Source organism: Hibiscus syriacus, unplaced genomic scaffold (genome assembly GCF_006381635.1).
Source record: "Hibiscus syriacus cultivar Baekdansim isolate YM2019G1 unplaced genomic scaffold, ASM638163v2 tig00015498_pilon, whole genome shotgun sequence".
NCBI classification, from domain to species: domain Eukaryota; kingdom Viridiplantae; phylum Streptophyta; class Magnoliopsida; order Malvales; family Malvaceae; genus Hibiscus; species Hibiscus syriacus.
Genome location: NW_024062367.1, coordinates 261,151 through 285,249, shown reverse-complemented (window position 1 = coordinate 285,249; position 24,099 = coordinate 261,151). Strand labels below are relative to the sequence as shown.

Here is a 24,099-nt window from a genome sequence, read left to right as displayed (position 1 = left end):
CTTTTTTTTTTTTTTTTACATAACTTTGATATAGTAATTCGGTTGAAATAATTATAAAATGAATTGATATGATATAAATTTAAAATCAACTAATAAATAGGTATGTAAACGAATCGAACGTTCAGTGAATCGTTCGACGGAAAATTCATTTATATTTATTTATTTATTAAATGAATGAACATGAACAAGATTTTATGTTCATTTAATTAAATGAACGAACACGAACAAATGTCTCATTCGTTCATTTACATTCGTGAACGTTCGATAATCCGTTCGTTTATATTTCGTTCATTTATGTTTGTTTATGTTCGTTAGTTTATATTCAGCTCAATCTTCATACTCATTTAAAATATTAAGATCCAATCATTAATATTTTAAAACCCAAATAATTTTAAACTCAAATCAAGTAAAGAAAATTTAAATCATATCCATTTAAAACCCAAATAATTTTAACTATGAAGTTGTATGTTATATTAATGAATAATGAATTTTATGTGGTTCTTGTTGTTTGTTGTTTACGTTCGTTTACGTTCATTTATTGTGTTCGATTATGTTCATTTGTTATGTTTGTACATGTTCTTTTTCATTCATTTATTGTGTTCATTTATGTTCATTTATTTTGTTCGTTTAGACTCATTCATTTATGTTCGTTCATTTGTGTTCGTTTATCATTTAAATGAATGAACAAAAACAAAGCTTTTAATCTTGTGGTCGTGGGATCGAGTTTCATTGAGGGCAATTCATAACGGATGTCTTTTACGGAAGTTGTTCTCAACATGACGTTGGGGGCAGCCTACTACCCTACCTCCCTCTTACCCCATGACATATGGGAATAGGGTAAGCTAATTTAACAAGAACAAGCTACATTCCTTAACGAACGAACACAAACAAAAAAAATTATGTTCGTGTTTGTTCAGTTAAAGTTAAACGAACGACATGAACATACCCTCGTTTATGTTCGTTCGGTTCATTTATAGGCCTACTAATAAACTTATATATTAATTAGATGCTCAAGATGAAATTTTTAAATATGAGAAAACTTAGAACGATAAAATAAAATATAATATTTTTATACTAATTTAATAAAATAAAATATTTTTTAAAAAAGGAAATATTATATATAAAAACTTGTATTTATTGTTAATATATTTTCCGAGTATTATAACAAAGTTATGGACCATATGATATTTGGGTCAGCTTTTAGGTCAGGCCCAATGGAATCTGTATCAAGTATAACTTTTCAAAAGCGAAAACAAAACATAATGCGGTGAGCGTGGATCGAACACGCGACCTTCAGATCTTCAGTCTGACGCTCTCCCAACTGAGCTATCCCCGCAGATGCTGAAATATATATTTTATTTATATTATCTAAAAATAGTATTATTTTAGGTTCCGTAATTGGTATTCAACGTTTTGAATAAAAATATTATTTAAATATAAGTGGAAAAACACCACGAGCATAAAAAAGTTAATGTAAATATTAATTATTTTTATTTTTATTAAAAACTTGGTTTACCCTTTACAGTTAGTTTGCAAAAAAATTAAACTTAGTAAATCAAAAGGAATTTTCTACAATCATGCTTTAATAAATATAGTATGCTATTTGTTTAATCAAGAATTTATATATTAATAAATGTTAGATCTAATGACTAGTCATATTATATTCTTAAAAATAAATTTAAATATAATCCCCGATCCATTGTCTTTCATGATCGCGAATAAATCATTATTTATTTTATTTTAAGAGACAAATCAATCATTATCTATAATCCTTTTATTAAAAAAAATTAAGAAATAAATTTTATTTTAGATTGATGGTTACATTTTAAAAATCAAATAATTAAAAATATTATTTTTTTAAACAGTGAAACACGTCCCAATTTAACTTTGAAAAATATGTTTTAATATACGATTTAATAAGCACTTAGGACCTCTATCCATGGGATAATATTTAATTAATCTTATTATCTCAATATATTAACTTAATCTTATTAATCTTATTATAGTTGTTAATATTTCTTAATTTACATATTCATAATTATTCTCACCAATTTTTTTTTTTAAGTTACACGATCCAAAAAACTTCAACGGTTAAAAGATTACTATTATCTTGTAAGATTTTGAGTTTCATATATGTATGAGTGTAAATATTAAAAAAAGTATTTTTTATGAAATAAAGATAAAGATGTTACAAGATCATATGACCCTATGGTAGGAAGGACCATGAATATCTTTATGAAGAATGAGATCTAGGTCATCCGACGGAGAGATAAAGGAAACCAACGAATCATCAGTCCAAGTTACAAGCTTCGCCATGAAACTAGCCGCGCTGTTAGCTTCTCCTTTTTACCAAGGTGAAGTGTACACTCCACGTGTTACTAAGAAGATCCGAAATCAAATGAATTTGAGGGGAAGAACTCTCCAAAGACGTATTTGAAAGAAGATGAGAGGCTTCGTTGCTATTTATTTGAACTGTAATTCTATCAAAACTGATAAACAAGGTCAAATTAAAGCACTCGCTAATATCCCATAATTCAGCGATAAGCGTCGAAGTGGTACCAAGGTCTTTGCTAAAAGCAAAGATGAAGTTGCCCATAATTCAAAGGTAAGCGTCAAGGTGGTACCAAGGTCTTTGCTAAAAGTAGGGATGAAATTGCCCATAATTCAAAGAATTTTTGAACATATATTATTTTATTTTCAACCCAGATTTACAAAAACAAATCCCTAAAAATTTTAATTTAACATCATCATTATAACAAGAATCATTTTATCATTAGACAATTTTCAATATTATTTATTTGATGATTTAAGTTTATCGTAAAACAAAATGTAGATATTTGCATAAAACATCTTCATGGCTTCGACAGTTTGGTCATTGACCAATTTTTTAAGCTTAAACATACTTTCCATTCACATTAAAAAACAAGAACCAAACATGGCACACAATAGTTGCAAAGATTAAAGATCTTTGAACAGAGGTGTTGCTGAAATTTTACATAAATTCTGGGATTGTCCCTAGGGCTCAAAATACACCAAGTATCAAGCAAACACAAATATTATATATATATAGGCCATTTTAATACATCAACCGCTCAACCCAATGGTAGCCACTGGTGATGAGAGGTTCCAGGTTGTTGCACTGCTTAATGTCCTCCTGGATTTCTGTTCCATGACAAATATGATGGATCTCCAAGTCGCCTGCAATGGTAACACGGATGTTTCATCAGTTACAACAACCCAATATTATGTTTTGATACCCAGACTTGGGCACGAGCATCCATTCAACACATATACAATTCATTTGTTTTTAGAAAAACAAAGTCATATATTTGAAAGGTTGTCAGGCCATGTATCCGTGCTAAATATAAATAAAAAATGTGTGATACTGTCGTCCGACGTTTGTACGAAAATAAATAAATCTCAAAACATATGTATGTATCATTTGTTTTCACTATACTACAGTCCTATTTCCAGCAATTTATCTTTAAAATGAAAAAAAACGTCTCAGATAAGTCAAAAGGCTCTTCTGTAGACTACACAGGAATACACGATTTAAATGAGCATGAAACCTAACCATTAGAAGAACAAACTTCCATCTTTCTCCACTTCTGTTCTCCTGATTAATAAAGCCCAAGTGCAACCCCTCCTAGACAGCCAAGAGGTGCATTCTATGTGAGACTTGCGGTTTTCTCGTTTCCATTCTCCCTATTAATAAACCCCACGTGTAACCTCGAGCTAACCCCTGCTAGACCCCCCAAAGAGGTGCCTTCTATATTACCCGGACTTGCAGTTTCCTCCCTTTTCATTCTCCCTATTAATAAAGTCCAATTGTAAACCCTGCTCAACACCCCCGAAGGTGCATTCTACGTTTACTCAGACCTGCATCTTTCTCCACTTTTTGTTCTCCCCATGAATAAAGCAGAACTTAGTCCACCTCGACACTCCAGAGTAGCAAAATGTAAACACGGATACTTCAAGAAAATAAAATGTCAAAGCAACATACCCGCCAGTTTCTCAAAGTTTCCATCACAATCATTATCATCACAACTCAACACTGGTCAAAGCTTGTTTTAGCCCCATGATTTTATGGTTTAGTTTCAGTTGATGATATGGTGAATTTTGATAACATTTATATATTCACATTTCTCCATGAAATTCTTATAAAAAGAACTGGACAAACCCAAATCTAAATAACATATGAGTCCCCTTTCTCCATGAAAGTTAAAAAAACTAGATTCATTATATGTTCCCGGATCAACCAATTATACATTCAGTTCAGGCAGCGGCACGGGAGGATCAAGGCACCTCCTCAAATAAACCACATAATTTCCTACAATAGAATTTCCATTTATGTATCTCTAACCATTCAGGTATTCCATGACAGAAGAAAAAGGAGAAAATCAAGTTCTTGAAAAAAAGAGGGGGAGGTAGACTCGAAAATGCAGTTTAAAAGACGGGGAAAAGGTAAAGAAGCCAAAATCAAATTTAAGCGTGGAAGACTTTCCTAATATTTAGAGAAAATACCGACCAGAAAAATCACGAGAGGATGCTAGCTTTCAAATACCTAATCATCCTATCTTATTTTGTATCACTAACATGTTATTTTAACAGCATCAGCCATGAAAATTAGGTAAAGATAACAGCAACCTTCCAAACGTGAAAGCTAAATCTAGATGCCTTGTTTGAGTTTGTTTAGCATGAATATGATCAAAGAAATTACCTTGGCTTGACCAGGTAGACTACAGTGAATGACAAAGCCAAAAAGAAGCACAGTCCACCAACTGTGAGATAAGCAATGCCAAGGAAGTCGTTTTTCCCACCAAGCCAGCTAGTAGTTGAAAGCACAAGTTTTTTCTTGCCACTGAAACTATATGTGTTGTAGTTGTTCTCCAATGTCACATGTATGACTTCATTTGGTTGGAGGTCCCATTCTATCTTCCCATACAATTTTCTAAAAGTTGGCAGGGCAGCAGTTCGCATCCAAACAATGAGATCTTCTTGCTTACTTAACTGTTGTACAAATCAAACAGGCTTATGTTTGCCAGCAGTTCAATGCAGGTAGAAAGGAATCTCAAAAGATAAAACAAATGCTCCTTTGATGTAATTCTTTTTGCATACGCATGTGCATTTTTTTTGTTTACGAAAACTGAGACTTGAGTTCTGGGATTTGACAATTAAGAGTCCATAGGTATTTCCTCAGTGCTTATTCTGAGATTTTGTATTTTTTTTTAAATTTTCATTCTAAATCACTAGCTGAAACAATATGAGCAGAGAATAAAACAGTACAGCTAAATAATAACAGATGCAAAGATGAAAGCTTACCGGGACAGTTGGATCAAGACTTTTACCACCAATAAGAGTTCCATTTTGAAAATTTCTAGGAAATACATTTCTACCAAATTTACGGTCCCTATCACTCTTCCAGGAGATACCCTTCTTGTTCACTGCCAACTGCTGGTTGTTGAGGGAGAAATTATATGTATCATTAAATAAACTCCAAGCTATAAGACCACAGGGTACAATCGGCTGGCCATTAGACATATCTTCAGGCTTACAAGAACTAACTTCATCCCAACCGCTATTGTCTTTCAACTGTGAATCACTTCGGCTCTTCACGTACCTGAATTACAAAAAGCCATCTCCAAACTTTATGCCAAAGAATCATCATAAATAAATGCAATTCCAAAAAGGGATAAGGAAAAGGGAGCATGAGCTTGAAATGAATCCAAATAAATACAATAAATACGGGTTGAAGAAAATGGATTGTCATCAAATCAATGAAAAGGAGAAATAAAAAACACAACAAAATTCAAAAGCCTAGAAACGAGCATCAGAATAGTTCAAAGTCCAAATACAAATATTTTAGTGCCCCAATGGCAACATCTCAAACCAATAAAAGAATCCATCAAGGCTAAAATTTCAAAGATCTAACCACTACCATTACTACATAACTCCTAGATAGCACCATTCCTTCAGAGATCTCAAATTTTCAAACTGATAGATAAAATCTGAAGAAGGTGGCTTATTCATTGAGTATTTTATTGTTAATACATTTTGACAAACATCATCCGTCCCATAAGTAGTTCAAATATATTGCATGACGCCTGCTAATGGAAAAAAAAGGATATCCTCAACATCATTTTAATGTTTGGCCAGCATGCAATAGAGCAGTTAATGGAGTGCAAAACTTGTAGAAAAAGTGGAAAAGATATACCTCCGATGATTCTGGTAGAAATTGTCAAGTTGGTAGTAGACGTAGATAGGCTTCTTCATGAGCTTAGTAACCTTGTAAAAGTAACAAAAGAATGATAAGACAAATTTATTTTTCATTTAACTGCAGGAGTTGGTTATTATTAGTGATATCCTAATATCAGACATTGAAGACCATGGTTGGACTTGGAATAAAGCATCTTATTGGAATTTAATTTCTTTATACATGGCATAAAGGACATAAGCAAAACAGTCGACTTTCGTATGTGCTTCCTTGTCTATAGCATACATCCATTACTCAATGTTCCGTTGAGAGGGGCTATATAAGAAACTTACTGTCAATCTTCTGGTGCATGTTTTGTTTGCATTACTCTGTATGAATGAGACCTTATCATTTCTGAAGTTTTGAGGCACACATTCAGTTTCATATTGATCAATGATTTCGACAACCTGATAAAAAAAAGTTGATGTTTAACTAATACAAGAAAGGAAGACAAAACCAAAAATGCCAGATTCCTTATAATCATACATCTCGAGAAGCGAACAGAGAAACCACTCCAATAGGAATGAAGACAATGCTAACAAGCATAAAGGCTGATATGACCTGCATAACAGAAAAACCATATTTAGCAAAAACAGTTTTCCTAGAACGTCGTCCAATTGCGACACAACCATTGTTTATGGACTCAAAAACATTAAAACCCTAAAAACTCACCCATCGTGGGTTAGAATTGGCTTGCAAGCTGGAAGCTCCTGCTGAGTAAACTTAGAGTCTGAGATGAAACCAAAAAGAAAAAAGGGAGTATTAACTTAGTATTGCAATCAATAGTTAAGAAAACAAATGACTTGAAAAGAAAAATCAATCTACGGTTCTAATATCTAAAACCATAAGTACAAAGGATGAACGTTTAAATTTGACTAATAATTCCAGTACATCCTATAAGCCCTAATTACAATTGTAACTTTGTAACAAATTATAACACGAAAATAGCAACAAAAAACCCGATCAAGCATCAAAATTAGTGCAAAACACAAGAATAAGAAATAAGAAAAAAAATCAAAAATTAAAACTAGATAATAAATTGAATCAAAGCTACAAACGAGTAACAAAGTCAAACTACAAAGCACATAATAGAATAGAATGGAGATTACATTTGGGTCGCTTGGAGTTTCTCCTAGGAGCAGCAGAATCGGCGGATCCAACACCTCCAGCGCTGGATGATGGATTATTGGAACTCATCGGATCAACCTTCTTTTTTCTAAAAAAAAACAAATTATGATCCAAGATAAAACAAACAATAAAGAATTGTGGTTTGGGAGAAGATTGTTATGCAGTATTGATTAAAGACGAGGAAAGAGAAAGATAAAAAATTAAAGAAATTAAAAAACGGTATATACTAAGGTTGTTCGGTTTATTCGACTTCAAAAGGGAAAGGAAGAGAAACCAAATGAAAAGAAAAGGAAGTTTCTCTCACGATTTGAATGTCCAACGAGCAATGCCAGAGAGGGGGCGGCACTTGTCCGAGTCGTGGTGTTTGTAACTCGGGCGGGTCTTAGATCTATGAACGCTTAAGACTCAAGACTGAACTTTTATTTGTCTCGAAACGGCTCTCGGTCAAAGCTCCGCTTTGGCATTATCGCTTCTTACAACTTTCTCTGGTGGGCCAATTTTATGCAAAACTCCAATTTTTTTTGGCTCAAGATAGCTGTATGATATTTTGAATGTTACCTCTCATTTTAGGTATTTAATTTGTTTTTAAAGGTGAGTAAAATTTTATTCAATTCGAAATGTTAAAAAACTTTTATTCATCACAAAGGTTAGAAAACCGTCAATCACTTAAAATGTAACACGTGTAGAGATAGAGTCGTAAAATTAATTTAAGGGGATAAAATGTAATTAACAATAGAAATGATAAAGCAAACACATTTGATCGGTTGACCAAAATGCTCATCTTTATTCATTCATATTCCGTTAAGTTATGAGTTGTAAATTCACTATAATTACTCCATTTCTTTCTCTTAGTCCTCATTTTACCTCCCTCAATGTAGGATTAAAATTAGATTTAAAATTTATCAAAAAAAAAGAAAAGAAATGATAATATCAAAATAAATTAAAATGTGAAGATTTAAGTAGGTATTTTCCCTATATATTTTTAATTATAAAAACTTTTAAGGGGTAATGGCTCGAGACGAAGCATATTTTTATCCCCGAATATGTGTCAAGTTTATAAATTTTAAAAAAAATATTAAAAACTCAAATTTCTTTGAATTTTAAAAAATAAAACTCTAAAATCTCTAATTTCAAACTTTTTTACCATCATCGATCGTCATCTTTGTTGTCTTGGTCATCGAACTGGATTTCATTGTATCTTCAGTGTATAGTGGAAGGAATCATCGCACACCTGATTCCATCATCATTGTCCTTGATGGTGAAGACAGAAGTATTGGACGCATAAGCAAAATGATTTTGCTGATTGTGTGGTATTGATGGCGATCGACAATGATATATAAAGGATTTGAATTGATTTTTTTAGGATTTTAGAAAAAAATAACTTTTTAAAAAAAATATATATATAAAACAACACATGTCGTTTTTTTTAATGATTATCATACTTTTTTATAATTATGATTGATCAAAAACATAAAATGGTAACATTAAAAACATTAAACACTACTTTAGACGGGTGTTTATAATGTCAGGTCTATATATCATTTTCTTATGCGGCCGAATACACAAGTACCATCGCCTTCTTCGCTATGGCTTCAACTAAGTCGCCTTCCAACTTTGCCAAAGGTTCGTATATTTGCATGGCGTTTGGCTCATGAAGCACTTCCGATTGGTGCTCGTCTTCAACATGTTGGATTAGCGGATGAAACCTTCTCTCTTTGTAGTTTACGATACTGCATGCTATTCGAGATTGCCTCGAAGCACATCTAGTCTTGATCTCGGCTGGATTCTCTGATCCCACTTTGTTTGGTGTTCGTCATCCTTGCGGAGAATGACTTCAACTTGTCCGGACTGTACTAGATCTGTCAGCGTTCAGCACCTTGCTTGTCCTTTATTCAATTTGGCATCGCAGGAATGTTTTTAGTTTTTAGCATAAACGAATACCAGGTTGGCAGCTGATTCTATCTAGTACTGCATTGCAGAACTCTTACATGGCTGCTAATGTTGGATTTTATCCATCGCAGACAACTATATATGGTGCTTGATCATTGGTGGAAACCTTCATCTGGTGAGATTAAAAGAAACATCGATGGAGTTGTTCGTATAGATATTGCATCAACCTCTGTAGGAATCATTGCACGAGATAGCAACGGCGTGATCCTTGTCGAGCATGCGATTCCACTTCATGGTTTTCGAGATCCGACGCTGGTTTTGGTGTAAGCTCTCACTCAGGGGCTACGTATGGCGGCTGATTATCTCCTACTGTTATTTTTCTGGAGAGTGATGCGACAAATGTGGTAGGGCATATTCTTTCTACTTCTAAAGATCTCTATGTGGCTGCTTTTCATCTTGATGAAGCCCGTCAAATTCTACGTGCTCATTCTCATATTCGGATTGGTGTCATTCGTCGTTCTACGAACTCAGCGGCTCAAGCTCTTGCTTCCATTGTCGTATCCTTAACTGCTCCTCTTTATTTTATGCATGATTATTCTTTATGTATTACAGACAAGTTGTTTCTGATGCGTGCTTTGGTTAATGATACTAAATATTACTAATGTCCTTATTTAAAAAAAACACTGCTTCAGATTAAAAAACTTAAACATATAAAATAAAGAAATGAATAATTTACATACTTATTTTTTTCATTAAACTTTTTTTAAAAAACATATTATTTAATAACTCAATTAATGTTCAAAATTTACAATGATCTCATTTGATTTCAAATTTATATAAATTAATTATCATTTTTTAAATGTCATGTAATTTATTTAACTTTAATTATTAATGAATGTTTGAAATAAAAATTAGATATATTTTCATATCACTGCCAAATAGAAAAAATGAAATTAAAACTGCCAAAGCACCTTAATATAATGCTGAAAAAAATTATCTTATATAGAGTGTTAAAAAAAATTATTTGTTTGCATAGAATATTTGTTAGGCTTAATACAAAAAGAATTACCTAAATTATGTTTTGAAAAACGTTTTAGTGCCTAAAGAATTTTTTTTGTTAAAAATAGGTATCAAACGTTTTTTTGGCTATACTTTTAGGTAATTATCATTTTTTAATGTTTTAATAATAAAAATATATTTTTAATTAAAGATAAAAAAAATTAATTTACTTATAAAAACCCCAATTCTTTACTAAAATTATTAAAAAAACCTAAAATCTAAAATCTCTCATTTCAACCCCCATTACCAATTGTTGTCGGTCATCTCCAACCACTATTGTCATCACCGAACGATCATCCACCCATCACCACCCACCTATTGATAAACATCGTTTTTACCGTCACCCAAAATCCCTAAATCTAAAATCTTCAAAATCCAAATCTTTAATTCCCAATTTCAATTTCCTAACCCAAATGATTGTCGACCATCATCGGTCATCATCGTCATCATTGAATGGTTGGATTTTGATCGGAATTGCACGGTGGTTCGAAAGGTGGTGGCAGTGTGGCTTATGGGCATTGGAATCGACAAAGAACGATGATAATATCTATCGAACTTTTGAACAATTTTCCATAACAAACAGTGTCATATTACGATGAAAGGTTAACGGGGGTTCAATTAGGGGTAAACACCGATTCTTATGATAGTGGCGGTGATGACCACTGTTGGTCGGTCGACGGCTATGAAAGGGAGAAGGGGAAAGGGGAGGGAGCACTAGGGATGTTGTTGGTTTTTTTTAATAAAAAAATTTTAGTTTTTAGTTTTTTATATAAATTATCAAAATTACCAGAACATGACACATGTCATTTAACGGAATTTTTAACGATAGTTAACATACAGACACCTAAAAATGAACATTGGAAACATTAGACACTTATTTTTAACGAAAAATCTTTAGGCATTAAAACGTTTTTTGATGTATAGTTTGAACACTTATTTTTATATTAAATCTATTTATTATAATGTTTTTAAAAGATGCTTGTATCACTTGATATTTTTAACTTCTTATGTGTTATTGTTATGTTAAGCTTTGCATTATGGCGTTTTTACCCAAATCACTCTAATATTAAATAAACCCCGCTTTAACACCTTTTGACCAAATATGCTCGATCTAACACCCTTCAGCCCTAAGGCGCGTTTGGTGGGATGCGTCTATACCCCGTCAGCCTTAATGCACGTTTGGTGGGATGCGCCTATGCCCAATCAACACACCACACTGGAATGAGTGTTTGGTGGGGCACGTTTTACCCGGGTTGGAAGGCGCATCCCTTGGGGCACGCCTTTCCCTTCTACTGTGCTCCACCCATTTCCCTCTTCTCCCCTATATAAGACCCCTACTTCAATTATTGACTGAAAAATGTAGAAAATCAGATAAAAAATGACGGCTTGTTGTAGAGGAAGCGTTTTCCCTTTTTCAGAGTTGTCATGCCATAGTGTCTCATCCTATCAAATATATAGCGTTGATGGGAACAATTCCCCAACTGTCGACATATAAAATCTCATTTAACATAATTGTCTGAGAGACTCGTTCAAGGGGAAGCGATTTCCCTTTTTTTCAGAGTCTTTGCCATGGAACAGTGTCTCATCCCATCAAACATAATTGACGAGAATAGTTCCTTGACTTACAATCTCTAAATTCTGAACTCCATAACTTGAAACTATCAAACTCTCAAACTTTCAAATTCTCAAAATGGCTTTTATTTCAGTTGTTGTTTATTATGATGAAGAAATTTGGAAGATGAATTCGGGTTATTTTTCGATCAGATAATTATATCCTTATTACCTTCAAGAGAAACATCACTATTGAGGAATTAGTAACAAAAATATCAAGAAGGCCCGTGTTGGAAATATTACAAGATTGTCTAAACTTTAGTATAGATTTTTGACTGAAATTTTTCCTTTAACATTTACAACATTCGACCTCCCCACGGATGAAGATGTTGTTATGATGATTGATACTTCCAATCAAAATTCAGACTCTATTACATAAATGTATGCCACATTTGTTGACGTTCATGCAGTTTGTGATATGTCATTATTCTCCCACTATATGTTGCCTCAACCAGTTCATTAAGTTGACTATCCAACTCAAACAATCTATAATGATTTCACATTATTAATGGCAAATCCACCTCTTGGTATAATTTCATCAAGTTCAATAGGGAGTTATTCATCTGCCAACTTCTTTGACCTCAATACTGAGATGCCTTTCAGTTCCAGGGGAGACATTCATTTGTCAGCTTCTTTGACCTTAATATGGAGATACATTCGACACAACACTCTCATATGGTAAAATCCCTTAAAGTTCTAGAATAAGGCATTCATCTATGAACTTGTTTGACCTAAACATCAGAATCACATAAGACCCTCATCTCCACCAGAAGAACCTCTTCGTGATCCAATAGTGGATAGTGCTGAGACTGGATTATTCATTGAACCCGAATTACCATAATTTAACATGGACTCGAATGATGATGCAAATGAAGTTTTCATAAATACGTTTCAATACGAACCTCCAGCACACATATATAAAATTAACTATAACACGATGTACGGACCATAATTTATGGATATGCCTAATGTTGGAGATTATGAGAGACATTTATCAGTCAACGATGGTGATTTATATAGTGAAATGGAGTTCAAATCTAAAGATGAAGCAATTATGGCAATAAAAAATACTATATTCATAATTCAGTTTACTCTAGAGTTGATCGATCTACCACCAAAAAGTATATATGTTATTGTGTCGAACATGATAATGGCTATAACTAGATGGTTCGTGTTTTAAAGAGGAAGATAAAGAACAATATATGAATTAACAAAATACAGATATTCATACTTGTTGTGCACGAGGGATCAACCAGGACCATCGAGACTTACACTCTAACGTGATTTGCCAAGCCATCATGCCCATGGTCAAAGCAAGCTCTCACATAACTATTGCAGTGTTGGTTTCTGTAATACAATCTCATATAGGTACACCGTCTCCTACAAAAAATCATGGAAGGCAAGACAGAATGTCATTATAAAACTACATGGTGAGTGGGATGCATCTTACAATGAACTACCCAGTGGTTTAATTGTTGCAACGACTGAATCCTATTACAGTAGTTAGTTCGAAACTCGTCATGCCTACGAAAATGATCGAGTGCTTCGAGATCGATATCAATTTATCATTTTTTGGACTTACCCACAATGCATTAATGTTGTGAAATACTGCAAACCCGTAGTCCAAATTGATGGTACATTCTTGTATGAAAAATACAATCAAGTTTTATTATTGGTAGTTGTCCAAGATGGTAATCGCATTCTTCCCATTGCTTTTGCCCTTGTTGAAGGAGAAGATACCGAGTCTTGGGTTTTTTTCCTAAGAAATCTATGATTAATGTTGTCACGAGGGAACATATTTGTGTCATTTCAGACCGAGAGTTGGGATCAAAGTAGCAATGAACTCTTTGGATCAAATGTGAAACCCCCACATGTCAAACATTGACTCTTTATCTTGCATATTGCTGCAAACTACACGAAAAATATAAGAAGAATTATGAACGCCAATTAATTATACGTATGTGTATGTTATTTTTCCAATTTTGTTTCTGATCATTTTCATCTTATTATTATATAACACTAACTGCTACATATAAGCTTAGGTTATGAACTCTTACCTAAAAGGTTCGAGGCTATGTTTCAAGAATTGCAAAGAAAAATGAGCATGGATACAATTACATCAACGAAATCAACAAAGAAAAATGAACAAATGCATACGATGGTGGATATCAATATGGACGTATGACAACAAACTTGGCTGAGGCTATCAATTCAACCTTAAAAGGGGCGGCGCATCATTTACCAGTAATTGTTTTGGCCAAAACGATGTATTTCATTTGGGTCAGCTTTTTTTCGAAGCTCAAGATTAAACTCTTACTTGGATGCAAAATGGTCATGTTTATCACCCAAGAATAGTAGTAGATCTATAGCAAAAGTTGCAGCATTAAATAGAATGTCGGTGATAAGCTTTTTTCGCACTCAGGAATTATTTCGTGTCACAGAAATGCCATGACCTCTTCAAGGGATTGAATATAACTCTTTCAAAGTTAATCTACGAGAGAGGTGGTGTGACTGTGAGTTTTTTCAAGCTCTGAAGTATCCATGCTCTCATATCACAGCAGTTTGCTCACAATCTCATCAAGACTATAAGCGTTATGTGGATCTCGTATACAAACTTTCAGAAGTATTCAAGGTATATGAATATGAGTTTCCCCCATATGTAATGAAAAAGACCCAAATGAGGTTCAACTTGGCTTCCAATTATACTAGATCCAGACTTATTAAGGGAGCCTGGTTGTCCAAAATCCACTCGAATTCATTGTGATATGGATATTCGTGAGACGTCAAAATAACACAAGATGTAGGCATTGCAAAAACCTAGGCCACAATAGGAAAGTTGCACATCTCTTTATCACGTAATTGATGGCCAATACTCATGGTATTCTATTTTCTAATGTTTCAATTTACGTTATTTTATTTTCTTTAGTACCAATTAATGTGATTTGAGCTTATTTATTTTACAAGATATCCATTTCTTATATCGATATATTTCTTTTAGTTCCTTAACGTAGACACACATAATAAAAAACTTATTTAATATAAAGACAAAAAATATGGCTAAAACTTAATGTAAAAACCTAATAAAGAAACCAAATAAGAGGTAAACACATAATTCATGTCATTTGATGGAAACCTAAAAATCGATAAATGAAAATATTACAAGAAATGAAAATATAATCAATATTTATCGATACCTCATTGAATGTGTTTCATATGGTAGAGATTGTCTACTTCGATGAGGTTTTTTTTTTAGAAGATTATTTTTCCTCTTCACTCTCATAATCATCGTGATCGTCATCGTCATCATCATTCTCATCTACATTTTTCTCGATAAGGCATGGATGACGATGCATGACCTTTGTAGAATAAGGACCCTGGAGGAGAATTACTACCATCCCACCACTCGTTGAGAACTGCAAAAACCAGACATCAATGTCTGCGATCCATACTGTGAAGTAAATGTTGGATCCATAGGCATAGCCATATAATATTCGTCAAGGGGTGTCATAAAACCCTGCGGGCTCTGTACGTAGCCACGCAGTGGAGGCATCTGAATAGGCGGGTATGGCATCTGAATCGGGGATATGGAATCAGAATCAGCTGTTGTGGCATCTAAAAGTGGGGATGTGGCTAAAACAGGCTGGTTAAAGATGTAAATAGGTGTTGATGGTTGTTGTTGTGATGGTTCTGGTGGTATAGCTGAGGGTGACCCGAATGTGCATGCTCTTTGTCCATGAGCGGGGGATGATATGATTGTTGTGACGTTAGACGTCTTTATTGGCGATGATAAATTTCCCTTTCAGCTCATTATGAAAGTAAGAATGATTTCCCGTTTGCGCTGAACCATTCAATATAGTCATATGAAACAACAATATCAGTTTCTAATATACTCGATGTCGGTTCTCCCACATCGTTAGCCAATCTCTATGCTTCATGTTGAAAACATTTTGATATATAACAAATTAAGATAAATGAATTTTAAGATTTTCCAAAAAGATTTTCTAAGTATATTCGATATAATTATTCGAATATCAAAATTACTCCAAATCTTTCAAAAGTCATTTTTAATCCTTACTCAAGTGTAAAATTAAGTTTTAATCTTAAAATAATTTTACAAAGTATTTCGAACCATTTCAAAGCTAAAATTCCAGTATGTCCAGAGGGAACCGATTCCCCCCCCAAGGGGTACCGATTCCCCCTGAATGGTTTGGCTCCGAGAAATTCAGTATGCTCGGAGGGAACCGATTCCCCCCAAGGGGGTACCGATTCCCCTGATCAACGGTCGAAATATTTGAATTTTACACTTAGGGAACCGATTCCCTATGAGGGGGAACCGATTCCCCCACGCTCCAAGCTGTTGTATTAATGGTTTTCACACTTAAACGGCTCATTGACTCCACTAATCATCCCCAATGTTCAGAATCAATTGAGGGAGTATTTAAACAAGTTCTGAAGCCTTTGATCAACAAGAAATCATAGAGAAACAAGAGAGAAAGCATCAAACACCAAGTTTGTGCAAATCAAGCCAATTTCCTTTCAATATTCATTTTGTTTTCAAGAACACCATTTGTGCTCATTTAATTATTTTTATTGTTCTTTCTGTTTTAGAATTGTGCAAACATCTTACCTTGTGAGGTTTTCCTTGTAAGTTTGCAAATTGTGTATTTCTCTTTGAAAAAGAGTGTGCTCAAGAATTTGGGGTATAATTATTGAGGGAGTTGTAAGGTTACTCTTTGTCCTCAAAAGAAGAACAAATTAGTGAATTTGTTGAAAATCCTTAGTGTGGATAGCTAAGGTAGTGGATGTAGACTTTGGTTGAGACACTCTAAATCGTTGTGCAAATATTTTGAATTTTCTGCAAAAGCTTCCACCAAAATTTTAATTACCAATTCACCCCCTCTTGGTCATTTTCCATCAATCGATTAACTCAACAATTGGTATCAGAGCTTGACTCATCTGAAGGTTTAACTCCTCTTGAGTAGATCCAGGAAGAGTTAAATCGATAAAGATGGCGTCCACTTCCGATTCATTCTCCATGGAAGAATCTAGACCAATTGACGTGCCTCCACACTTCAATAGAACAAATTATCGTCGTTGGAAGAAGCTTATGATGATATTTATCCAAGCATTTGATATGAAAGCTTGGATGATGATCGAGAAAGGATATTCTTCTCATACAAAAAGGCAAAGAAGTGAAGTGATCAAGAACGGAAGAAAGCTCAACAAAAATACAAAAGCTACGCATATGTTGTGTTGTGCAATTGATCCTAATGTATATAAAGGATTTTCTTCTTGTTCAAATGCCAAGGAGATGTGGGATAAGCTTGAGAAGATATGAGACAAGGAAGAAGAAGAACCAATAAAGGTGATGTCTCTATTAGCTCTCACAGAGCCAAAGGTATCTTCTAACTCAAATAAATTCAAAATCTTTTAATGAGTTACAAGATGCTTATGATGAATTATTTTGGAGTTTGAGACCATGAACTCCAATACATAAATTGATTTCTAAATTTATTGCTAAAAATGATCTTTTGAAAGCTAAAACAGACTTGGAAAATCAAAATGAAATGTTGAGAAATGAGTTAGAGCTTTCAAAATAAAATCTGAAAACTTTGAAAAGAAATTTTCAAAAACAAACTTCTTCTAGAAACGAAAATGGATTTTGAAAATCAAAATGAAATCTTGAAGAAGGATTTAGCTTTCAAAAATGAAATTTGAAAGTATTGAAAAATAAATTTCGATTTGAAAGTTAAGCTTGAATGTTTAACAAAAGAAAAAAGATATCATTTTAAATAATTCATCTAGTTCAATAATGACAATATGTTCACATTGTCATTATCATGGTCATAAGGAACATACTTGTCCTTTAAAGAAATGAAACAATTTAAAATTAGACAAGTATGGGTTCCAAAAGAAACAAGAGGCATTGAAACTAATGTTCAAGGATCCAAAGCAATTTGGGTACCAAAATCTACTTAAATGTCTCTTGTAGTGTGTGTGGAGCAATGTGATGAAGATGATGATTCAATATGCTCTAGCCACACATGAAAAAGGAATGGGTAACCTCTAAACTTAATGTTTTTATTTTATTTTATTTGGTTGCTCATTTAGTTTATGCATGCATGAGGTTTTAAAGGTTAAATAATTCTAATGATTATGTTTTGTCTCATGTATGTTGAAAAATATTGTATGATGAACATAATAATTTTTGGTAATATTTTATAAACTCTAGTTCATCATATTAATTTTTGGTCAAAATTGTTTTTAAAATGTAATTGATATATCTTTAACAATTGATATCGATTTTTCAAGAACTTTGGTTTTGCAAAATTTTGACCTTAAATTTTCTTAATGATATGCATATTTTTTTTATAAAGTTTTAATGCATAACATTTTCAAAACTTTATGCTTGTGCTCTTAATCTCGATTATCAACATTGCATAAGGTTTTGTATGTTAATGGATTAAACATAATCTGATTAGATGAATTTGACAAAATACAATGTCTTTTTTAAATTAAGTGTTTGTAAAATTGATTGACATTGCATCTACTTTGATTATGCTTGATGGTCATAGAATAGGAAACATTTACATGGTGCATATAGATTCATATGATTGTGCCTAGTTGCTAGGATTGTTGGTTTGCTGAGGAGACTAGGACATGCTAGTATGAGTGTTTTACAACGGCTAATTCAAGGAAGACTTAGTAAGAGGGTTGCCTAAGCTTAAATTTGATAATGATAAACCTGTGATGCTTGTGCTAAAGAAAACAAAAAGCGAATTTCTTTTAAATCCATTATGACGTATCAACTATAGAGAAATTACAATATCGATATAGATCTTTTTGGGCCAACTAGGACTACTAGCTTGGGTGGAAAACAATATGCATTTGTCTTTGGTAGATGACTATTCTAGATATACTTGGGTTCTATTCTTAAGTACTAAAGATGAAGCATTAGAAAATTTCATCACATTTTCAAAAGTAATCCAAAACGAAAAGGTTACTCTATCACTAGTGTTAGAAGTGATCATGGTACTGAATTTGAAAATCTTGGATTTAATGAGTTTTGTAATTCTAATGGTATTAGCCATAATTTTTCAGCACCTAGAACCCCTCAACAAAATGAAGTTGTTGAGAGGAAAAATTGAACTTTAGAAGAAATGGCTAGAACTATGCTTTGTGAAAATAATTTGCCAAAATATTTTTGGGCGAAAGCCACAAATACCGCTTGTTTATTGTAAATCGAGTAATGATTAGGCCAATTTTAAAGAAAACTCCATATGAAATTTTCAAAAATAAAAAGCCCAACATTAGCTATTTTTATCCTTTTGGATGTAAATGTTTTTTTTAAACAACGGTAAAGAAACCTTGGCAAATTTGATGCTAAAAGTGATGAATTTTTCTGGGTTATTCCTTAAATTCTAAAGCTTATCGATTATTTAATAAAAGAACTTTAGTTGTAGAAGAGTCTATACATGTTGTTTTCGATGATAATCTCATTACGAGGAAGGATTCTTGTGTAATGATGATGTAGGTATTGTAAAGCAAATGACATTAGACATGACGTTGAATCACCATCAAAGAAAGAAACAAAAATAAGGAACTCATGATCCTCTTGAGAATCCAACCATTGAAGGAAGGGGAAGTATCTTATCCAAGAGAGTACAACTATGTCAAGGATGGTGAGATTATAGGTGATCCATCCAAAGGGGTAACTACTCGCTTCTCTTAGAATATTTGTAATTATGTTGCATTTATCTCATGCATAGAGCCTAAGAATATTAAATAAGCATTAAATGATGAACATTGGATTATGGCTATGCAAGAAGAGTTAAATCAATTTGAGAGAAGTAAAATATGGACATTAGTTGAAAGGCCTAGTAATAAATCTACTATAGGTACTAGATGAGTATTTAGGAATAAACTTGATGAGAGTGGTAATATAGTGAGAAACAAGGCTAGACTTGTTGCTCAAGGGTATACTCAAGAAGAGGGCATAGACTATGATGAAACATACGCTCCCGTAGCTAGATGAAAGCAATTAGAATGTATTAACATTTACATGTTTTCATGAATTTAAATATATCAAATGGATGTTAAAAGTGCATTTTTAAATGGTTTTATAAAAGAAGAAGTGTATGTAGAACAACCTCCAGGTTTTGAAGATTCAAAATTTCCAAATCATGTTCTTAATTGACAAAATCGCTTTATGGTTTAAAACAAGCTCCTAGAGCTTGATATGAAAGATTGTTAAACTTTTTAATTGAAAAGGTTTTTCAAAAGGGAAGGTTGACACTACATTGTTTTTAAAGCATAAAGGTGAAGATTTAGTAGTTCAAATTTATGTTGATGATAATATTTGGTTATACTAATGATGTTCTTTGCCAAGAATTTTCCAAGCTAATGCAAAGTGAATTTGAGATGAACATGATGGGGGGAGCTCTCATTTTTCTTGGGACTCCAAATCAAGCAAAGAAAAGATGGCATCTTCATCAATCAAGCTAAGTACGTCAAAGATATGCTCAAGAAGTTTGGACTTGAAAATGGGAAACCTCATGACACTCCAATGAGGTCATCAACAAAGCTTGACATAGATGAAGAGGTAAATGTGTAGATGTTAAATTATATGTCAATGATTGGATCTTTACTTTATCTAACTGCAAGTAGACCGATTTATGTTTAGTGTTGCTTATGTGATAGATTTCATCATGCCCTAAGGAATCACATTTACTAGCTGTTAAGAGAATCTTTAGATACCTTAAGGACACTCATAGTTTAGGACTTTGGTATCCTAGAGACTCTAGCTTTAGTTTGCATGCCTTTTTGATGCGGATTATGGAGGATACAAATTAGATAGGAAAACACCTGGTACTTGCCAATTCCTTGGAAATATGTTGATTTCTTGTTTTCAAAGAAACAAAATTATGTTGCATTGTCTACTACTGAAGCGGATACATTTCAGCCGGTAGTTGTTGTGACAAGTTTTATGGATTGAAACAACAATTTTTTGTTATGGAATTGAAGTATGTACCATTCCTATCAAGTGTGACAATACTAGGTATTTGTCTCACTAAAAATCCATCCAACACTCTAGAACTAAGCACATTGAAATAAGACATCACTTCATTAGAGACCATGTCACTAAGGAAGATGTAGTTCTAGAATTTGTTGATACTTTGCATCAATTAGCGGATATCTTTACAAAACCTTTAGACAAGGATTTTTGGACACTTAGGAGAGAATTAGGTTTTAAAAAAATTCGGGTTCGGGTCGGGTCGGGTTTAGGGTGAAAAAAATCCGACCCGACCCGACCCGAAAATATATATAATTTTATCATGTATATTTAGGGATAATTACAATAATGTCCCTCCATATATAATTTTTTTCAATTAAGTCACTGTTTTCATTGAATAAATTTTTTTTTATTATTATTTCGGGTCGGGTCGGGTTTCTAAGTCATATATTCGGGTCGGTCGGGTCGGGTCGGGTGAAACCTTAATTTCGTAGGGTCGGGTCGGGTCACGGTGAAAAACCCTTTCTTCTCGGGTCGGGTCGGGTGGCCCAAAACCCGACCCGACCCGACCCATTGCCATCCCTAAATAAGACATCACTTCATTAGAGACCATGTCACTAAGGAAGATGTAGTTCTAGAATTTGTTGATACTTTGCATCAATTAGCGGATATCTTTACAAAACCTTTAGACAAGGAACATTTTTGGACACTTAGGAGAGAATTAGGTTTAACTGACCTATCTTCACTAGTGTTTAAAATAATTTTAACACTTTAAAGAATAAATGAAAATGCTTATAATAGTAATTTCTAATTACATTCATTGCTATTAGTTAGGGGGAGTTTATGATTCTTGATGAAAAATTAACTTTATGTTCAAATGTAGTTTAAGGATTAATTTGATTGATTGAACATAATTAATTTTTGATATATGAGTTGCCAATACCACTAGAGAAGATTAATTTAGCATTTTGAGTGTTTAAAATACAAATTTTTTAATTTTAGGGCAGAGGGAATTGATACCCCTTGAAGGGGAACTGATTCCCTCCTTGAGGGAATCGATACCCCCAGGTTCTGGATATATCATGACCAGAAAACTCATTCTCAAAACCTCTCTTCATTCTTAAACGTCATTCATCCTCTCTTTCTCTCTGAATCTCCATTTTTGCCAAATCATCAAATACAAGTCGGAATTAGATCGTTCTTCAACTTCTAATCCTTGCAAACAACATCACATTCTCATAAAATCCAAATTTTCAAGGTAATATTTCAAAATCCTCTATTTCATTGATTTTTGAACTTAGGACTAGTTTTGATTAGTTCTAAGATGAACATTACATCGGGCATTGGTTATATGATGATTTTACAACCAATTTCGTCAAAAACACTCAATTTTTCAAAACTATCTTTAAATTTTGAAATAAAAAATAGAAAATTGTTGTTTTAATTGATGTTTTTGATTCAATTGTGTTTTCATAAAAACTATAGGTATTATGATTTTCAAACATTATTTTCCAAATAGTTTTTCAAAACATTGCCCTTTAGGATTCGATTTAGAGAACCTTGAAATATTGAGGACTCATTTGAGTTTTGGGTTTGATTATATTTCATACATGTGTTTAAATTTGCAAGTTATATATTCTATTCTGATTCTTAAACCATGTCAAATCCTAAACGACCTAGGGCATTGTCTAGTAGCTCAAGTCAAAATCGATCTCTTATTCCTCCACCCAATCCAAATAACCCAAATATGACCATTATGAACTCTTGTTTCAACGTACCTGGGGTTGGACAAGATCTATACCATATGTACCATACTTGTTTTGAGTCATACAAAATCTGGGAAGAGCGTATCCCTTCGATCTAAGCTATAGAAGATATGGACTTCCAATATCTTCCTACTCTTAAATCCTAGAAGTTTGATAAACTCTTTAAACTCAAACCTTTGGTTTATCATCAATTAGTCCGCATTTTTCTATTACAATGTGGCATGTGTCCAAAACGAGCGCCGATCTAAAACTATAGGAATTTGATCCTATCTTTTAGAACAATTCATTTTTATTGACTCCGACACAATCGCTACCCATTTTGGACTAGACAACTCAGGTTTAATGAAAAAGAGACTGTGGATTCACCCTATAAGTCTAAAGATAGTGAGAGTACCCTAAGAACTCATTGTGATAGAGTCCTTCATTATTTGATCTCTTGGTGTTTAGACCATCCGGAGGTAGGTTCTCCCCCCTTAGGAACATAGATATATGGTGGATATATTATCCAACAAAAAAGAAGATTAATCTGCCACAGATCATCTTTAGTGAGTTTCCATAAACATTGTTCCTTCCAAGAATATAGAAACCTTGGTTTATGGTTGTCTCCTTAGTAATTTGTTTATCAAACTCGGCTTTGGGTCAATGGGTTATCGTCCCGAACTCAGAACTTTTAATTGTGAAACATTTTGATGTTCATGGATTGTTTTATTTTAGGTGTTTGAATTTGTTGGATAATTGGATATTTAAACTTACATCTTATATATTTGGTTTGATTTTCACTTTCATTTTGAGCTTAATGTTTATGTTTGCATCATTTACATATTAGTTTTTATGACCAATTTTTGTCATTTCACATTGTTTATGAATATTGGATTATGGAACTAATGGCTAATCTTTCTCTTGATAATGATCTTAGCAGCTTACGCTATATTTAGTTATCAATTGGTTAATTGTTTTTCAAAAACTTGTTTAAAATCTTTTAAAGGTCTTTTTGATTTAACAAAAAGGGGGAGAAATGTTTGTGTTTTTAAAGGGGAGAAGTGTTAGAGTAAGGGGGAGTAATTTCAAAACTTGATTTCAAAATCTTAAAATTACTAAAACGTTTTGTTATATCAAAAAGGGGGAGATTGTTGAAAACATTTTGATATTTCGATATAACAAATTAAGATAAATGAATTTTAAGATTTTCCAAAAAGATTTTCTAAGTATATTCGATATAATTATTCGAATATCAAAATATTACTCCAAATCTTTCAAAAGTCATTTTAATCCTTACTCAAGTGTAAAATTAAGTTTTAATCTTAAAATAATTTCAAAATAATTTTACAAAATATTTCGAACCATTTCAAAGCAAAAAATTCCAGTATGTCCAGAGGGAA

The 24,099-nt window shown here is 33.0% G+C and overlaps 1 non-coding gene and 1 pseudogene across 1 annotated transcript; both read right to left on the bottom strand.

Annotated features, from left to right (window-relative positions):
• Positions 1–1,263: 1,263 nt before the first annotated feature.
• On the bottom strand, positions 1,264–1,336 carry TRNAF-GAA. The gene has a single exon. It is a non-coding gene; the product is annotated as a tRNA-Phe (tRNA).
• A 1,590-nt stretch (positions 1,337–2,926) lies between these two features.
• Positions 2,927–23,796, bottom strand: LOC120207965 (annotated as a pseudogene).
• Between the last annotated feature and the right edge of the window lie 303 nt (positions 23,797–24,099).